The sequence below is a fragment of the Astatotilapia calliptera genome, chromosome 3, assembly GCF_964374335.1.
Source record: "Astatotilapia calliptera chromosome 3, fAstCal68.1, whole genome shotgun sequence".
NCBI lineage: Eukaryota > Metazoa > Chordata > Actinopteri > Cichliformes > Cichlidae > Astatotilapia > Astatotilapia calliptera.
In genome coordinates, this window is record NC_137424.1 from 8,277,453 (window position 1) to 8,284,510 (window position 7,058).

Sequence of the window (7,058 nt, forward strand, 5' to 3'; positions counted from 1 at the left end):
GCAAGCTACATTGTAGCCACAGCTGCCCTGGGGCGCACTGACAGAGGCGAGGCTGCCGGACTCAGGCGCCACCGGGCCCTCTGACCACCACCAGTAGGCAAACACGGGGTTAGTATCTTGCCCAAGGATATTTGGCATGCAGCCAGGAGGCAGCCTGGGATCGAACTACCGACCTTCTGATTAGTGGCTGACCTGCTCTGCCACCTGAGCTACAGCCACCCCTGATATCAAAGGACCATTTTCATTTAGGCTTACACAATAACCTGTCATACTGCGTCTATCAGAAACATCGGATGCCCAATCTGCATCACTGTATGCTTGTAGACCCAGTTTTCCACTTGAACATTTCCTAAAACACAGTTCTCTCCCTCGACTACCTTTTAAATACCTCAAAACATGTTTCACTGCTGTCCAATCATCAACAGTTGGCGCATTGAAATGTTGTGACAGTTTGCTGACAACATAGCTTAAATCAGGTCGCGTACAATGGCTCAGATAGATAAGACATCCTACCGCTTCACGATATCTCCTCACATCTGGTAATGTCTCGAATTTATCAGAATGAGTCCATTTCTGTTCACAGGGTGTTAACCGTGGCTTACAGTTTTGCATGTTAAATCTCTTTAAAATGTTCTCAATATATACTTTCTGTGACATTGTGACACATTCTTTTTCTTGAAGAAAATCTATTCCTAGAAAATGGTTAAGTTTCCCCAGATCTTTCATTTGGAATTTAGAAGAGAGCATTTCTTTCACGCCTGAAAGCACATTTTCATTGTTAGCTGCAATGAGTAAATCATCCACCCACACTATGATGATTACCTTTTCACTTTCAGTCTCTTTTGAATACACACAATGATCAGCAATATTTTGTCTAAATCCACAATTGCTTAAATAGTCATGTAAGGTTTGATTCCAGTTACGACCCGATTGCTTCAGCCCATAAAGTGATTTCTTTAGTCTGTACACCAGTTTATTAGTCTCACTTGATTCTATCTCAAAACCTTCTGGTTGTTGTATATATATTTCTTCATTTATTGGTGCATGTAAATAGGCGGTTTTTACATCCATCTGGTGAACCAACATATCATCCTGAACCACTTTCTGCATCAAAACTCTCACACTCGATAAATTAGCAGTCGGTGAAAAAGTCTCCTCATAATCAACTCCTTTCGTTTGACTAAAACCTTTAGCCACAAATCGAGCTTTATATCTGTCTGATCCGTCTGAGTTCTTTTTAACGGCATAAACCCATTTACCCCCCACTGCTTTCTTACCCTCTGGTAAGGTGGTTAAAGTAAATGTGTCATTCTCCTTAAGGGATTGAATTTCGCTCTTTCCCATTCTTTTGACTTGCTTGACACAATAGCTTCGCTAAATGATGTGGGTATTTCACACAACAATCTGTAGCAATAATCAACACTGGTTTGCATCTGTTCATTTTCACACTCTTTCACATCCGTGATATAATCACTCAAATAATCAGGTCTCTTTCTGATTCTGGATGGATAACGTGTAGCTCCAGCATCTACTTTATCATCAGTTTTAACCTCGGACTCAGTTTGACTGCTTTCACTACCATCCTGAACATCCTCATCCTTCGTCTGTTTGGACCCACCATCTTTTCTGGATTCATAAACCTCATCTTCACACATCTGATCACTCTGTGTTTGTTGATCCATTGTCACGGGATTTAGTATTTTTATCAATCTGTGCTTTTCAACTTTCCCGGTTTTTGGGAAATAGATCAAATATGCTGGACTGTTTTTGTCATATCCCAAGAAAACACCTTTGTCGCATCTTGGATCCAGTTTTCCCCTATTTTGTTTATAAGCATAGCACAATGATCCGAATTTCTTCATTCTAGAAAGATCAGGTCTTTTTCCAGTTAACATCTTATACGCTGTCTGACCTGTGCGTTTATTAAAACACCGGTTCCGAATCACTCCCGCGGTTTGTACTGCATATGGCCATAAAGACTTTGGCAATTCGCTCTCAACTAACATGCATCTCGCCATGTCAAAAAGTGTACGCCAGTTCCTCTCTGCTGTTCCATTTTGATGAGGCGAATATGGCGCCGAAGTTTCCTGCCTAATGCCGTGTCTACTTAACAAATCTCTGAACTGTCTACTTGTAAATTCAGTTCCATTATCAGAACGAATGCACTTGATTTTCCCATACGATGCCACCTCTGCAATAAATCTTTCAGTTGCCTGAGTTGTATCACTTTTGTGTTTCAGATTATATACAAATGTTGCACCTGAATAATCATCAACAAACGACAAAACATACTTAAACCCTTCTTTAGAGTTTGGCGTAATCGGACCAGCTAAATCCGTATGTACCAACTCTAATGCTGTCCTGGCCTTTTCATCGGGTTCTCGGTTCCTAGTTTGGATAAACTTCCCTTGTATACAGGCTTCACATTGCATATTTTTGTTGATTTTACCCTTAATGTCCATTCCATCGACGACATTTTGCAAATTTTGAACATCCTCATAATTACAGTGCCCTAGGATTTCATGCCACGTTTGCATATCAAAACATCCATTACATTTCTCTTCAAACTCTTGCACAGTATTTATAAAGAACAGTCTCTCATGTTCACATATAGGGAATTTTGTTCCATCAACATGTTTAAGAAAACTGTCCCCGTGTTTGAAAACCACAGTGGCTCCGTTACTAGTAGCTGCTTTTACTGACAAAATGTCCTGTGGAAACGATGGAATGTAGAGTGCTTGTTTCAATGTTACCTTGTGACTTCGTCCTTTACTGTCAATCATACTTATCTCAGCATCTCCTCGCCGCTTTGCAGCTCCTCTGCTCCGCCTTCCGTCAGCCAACTCTACACAATGAGCCTCGGGTCGAAATGTATCATCAAACGTCTTAAAACTCTCGAGCTTCGTAAAGATATGTGACGTCGCTCCCGTATCCACCAGTAGCTGATTGTTCAGCATCTCCCGGCCGCCGTCCGGGACCCTCTGGGGTTCGGAGCCAGTCTTGAACGCGTAGTCCTTCTCCATAACCCCTCTCGCTTCATCCCGTCTCAGCTTCCTTCTACAGGTCGCATCTTTGTGTGTACTACTCCGGCAAAAACTGCACCATACTCTGGATTGGCACGTTCTTGCAGTGTGTCCCTTTAGTCCACATTTAAAACACACAATCTCATTATTCTTTGATCTTCGGTCGTCTGCTCGCCAAAAAGTAGAATCCTGGTCTAATTGCACTTTTGTCCTCATTACGTTGTCATCAGTTACAGCCGCACGCATTCTCTCGGTTTCTTCATAACTTCTGAGTTTTACTTTAAACTCTGAGAATGTGATTTTTGCTTCGCTCTGTGTAACGTGCACAATCAGGGGTTTAAACGTCTCTGGTAGTCCTTTCATTATCATTGCGATCAGAAGTCCATCAGTTAATTGCTCACCCGCATTTTTCAACGCTGTGATAATTGCTTCTGCTCGGATAATATAGTCCGTCACACTTTCATTCCTTTCATTTGTGAGAGAAGTAAGTTCGGTGTACAGACTTATAATCCGTGGCCTGCCCACTCCTGCATAATGACCTCTCAAAATTCTTAGAGCTTTCCGTCCGTCATCAACTGCATCTCTCATAACTAACGATAAACTTTTGTCATCTAGAAAGTGTATCAACTCTGCATATGCTTCTGCATTTTTGTCATCATCTTCACCTTCGGCTTCTCCATCACCCTCAGCCTTCAAGATGACATCTTTCAAACCTTGTAGTCTGAGATGACCAAGGAACTTTGTTTCCCATATCTCATATTTCCTTTCATCTCCATCAAACTGCAAACAGGAATATCGACTACCCGACTCTGCCGTGCGTCTGCTCATGATGCTCAAAATCGCTTACTCACTCAATCGTGCCAAACTTTTAACACCTGCCGGTATCTTGCGGATTCAGGAAACGCTGCCCTTCCTTTGGCAGTTACAGGACCTCCTCTTTGCTGCTGTCTGGGCCCATAACCTGTTAGCAGAGCTGCCCTGTGCAGCATTTATGGCATAATACTTTTAAGGGAGAATAAAAAGTCGACACATACATCTCATTCCTGACGGAGGACTCTACCACAACCCCTCTCCAGTCCATTCACAGAGTCATTGCATGATAAGACATGGATAGGATATGGGCGGGGCCTTTTACCGTCATTTTATTAAGGCACAAAGTACAAACACCTGTGGACACATAATCCAACAGAAATGTATAGAAACCAATCATTTACTGACAGCATGTCTGATGGAAATAAGTGCAGATTATGTATGAAGTCTAACTGCACACAGTAACTGTGTTACAATAAGGACTTAACAGCGCCCTCTGCTGGAGTGTTTCAGTACTGCGTTAACTAGAATACACCACCTCCTCCTCACACCACCTGCTACAGCTCTACTCTTCTATGACTACAGTCATCCACAGCACTGATGTGAGGTCACATGGTTCATATGTAAGGAGCACAGCTGACCTCAGGTCAGTTTAATGACTGTGAGCAGCAGCTGTGTTATTGTCACTGTGACAGGGAGACACTCTCAGACACAGCGCTCATGTCAGCTTGTTCTCATGCAGGAGGATCAGGAGCTCCATGTTTGTCTTTCTGTTTGAATCATGATGTGTTTGTGCCATCAGAGTCTGTCATGAGTACTCAGGGTTTCACAGCAGCTCTTCTGGATGCTGACGAGGACTCCAACCTCATGTTTCACCTCTCTGAGCTTCTGATGTCTGTGAACACTCGTGTTTCTTCTCTGGGCTCATCTGGACAAAAACACCTTTCTGTGTTTGGCTGCAGCCTCATTCTGACTGACAGGAAGTGTGTTATCCATGAGCTGCACTTCTGTGAGGAAGTTTCCTGCTGTGTTTCCTGTCTGTGGACAAACACGAGTGTTCCAGCTGAGGACTTGGTTCCTTCCACCTGTCCATACAGGACATCACGCTGTCTGCAGCTCTGTAAATGCAGCTCCAGGTCCTTCCACGTGCTGCTCTGTATTTGTGCAGTTTGTAGTGTGTCCTGGGAAACGTAGCACACATGGTGTTCTTCTGCTGTTTCCTCCTTTCACTGAGTGTGAAACACTGATGCTGTGCTGTTGTTCACAGAGGGGAGCTGATTCTAGCTGCAGCTGGACTCTGTCATCTAACTGAATGTGTTGGTGCTGATCACGGGGCTCTGAGGGGGGAGCAGCAGGAGGACTCTGGATGCTGACGTCAGTGTATCTGTGGAAGCTCCCACAGCGTGTCTGTCATTCAATATTGTGCTGTATATTGTATCTATGCAAAGATGAACAGACTGTGTGTTCACTGGTCTCTGTGCTGCAGCTCTGATGTCATCATCACTCCCTCCTCCACCCTCAGCAGTCCCAGCATGCTGCTGTGGTGCACCCCACCCTCACTCTACACCTGAGCCACAGACCACACCCTCCACCTCAATATACACCACAGTTTTCTCTGCTGTGGAAATGAGATCAGGAGGAAATCATCATTATTATTATTTAATAAACGCTCACATTAATGTGGGCTTATTTGTTTCATATTAGAAACATTAGTTGAGTGTTTTTAGTATAAAATGGTCAAAGTCCCTCTTTTTGCTCCTCCCCTCACCTGTGGATGGACGCTGCTGTTACCGTGGTGACAGCTTGGATGTGTTTCAGTCCTGCCTGGTTATCACTGCAGGAATCTTTCACATTTATTACAGGTAATAACTCTGATTTTTCTGTGTATTATGAACCAAATGTATCCTGATACACACAGAGATGGATGAGCAGAGGTTTTTTTTGCAGTTTATGTAGTTACTATGGACTTAATGCATACATATTATTAAAATTAGGGCTGTAACAGTTGTATTGATGTATAGCAACTTGAAATGCTCCCACAAATGGCTCCACAGCATGTAAAAATATAACAAAAGCTCTGGCGGACTTGGTTCTGTGGTCAGTCTTAAAGGGTGAAGTTAAACTCTGTAATCTTCACTGTGTCACAGAGTTCAGAGAGTCCCGTTATTCACAGTATCAATCAGATCATCAGAGAACAGCTGATCAGCAATCAGTGGTGCCAACAGCGCCTCCTGTGGTGAGAGGATGCAATAATGCAATGTAGCATTTTTCCACTCAACACTTGCAGTCATGGAAACTGTCTGTTGGATCTGTGTGACGTTGCTTTCTTGGTTAGAGTTCCTCACAAATGTCCAGATGATTCTTCTAATGAGGCGTCGACCATGTTTGCAGCTCTTTGGAAGAAAACGTCGCCCTTTGCCATCCTTACTTTTCTTTGACTTCTTCAAATGCAGCTGAACTCCAGCTGGTATTTTCTTGGACTTTGCAGCTGTTTCTGCTCATCAGTTCATTCCTGCAAACCTCTGAAGCTGAACAACAATGATGCTGCATTGCTGGCTGATCCCAAAAGGTTGATTCTGTTCATCTGGACGTTTTCAGAAACGTTTGCTCACTGATCAGGTGACTTCTTCAGTCTCAGCTGACTGCAGCTTTACAAGCTTACAAACAGCACATTTGCACAATGACTGAAAGCAGCAGCACCTGATATATATGATACTAATATAATACATATACATATATAATCCATACTAATGATGAAGGAACTGAGCTCACAGTCCATTGTTCATTCAGTGAACTACTCAGTTTATTTTGGGCCTCAGAAATGCTCACTCTGTTTGTACATCACTGTCAGCAATAGACTCATTCTGCTGTGTGGACAGGAACACATGTGACATCACTTCCTGTTTGTTTGTGACTGAAGAGGAAGAAGTTTACAAGGAATCATTTAGAAGAGTTTCAAACATCAACTGATTGAATCCATGAATCTGAAAACGTGTTTGTGAGTGAAAGAGACAGACATGTACAGACTGAACTATCTGTTCAACAGTCAGAGTGTTTCTGTAACAGGAGACACTCTTTACACTCCACTCAGCACAGGGACACTGAGCCACCAGGAGACCAGACTGTAAACCCAGGATAAAGAGTTTGAGTGAATGTGGTGTTGAAGGTGTGGAGGTGGATCAGAGTGTCAGAGGAGACTCTGTAGAAGGACAGAGTGCCAGCAGG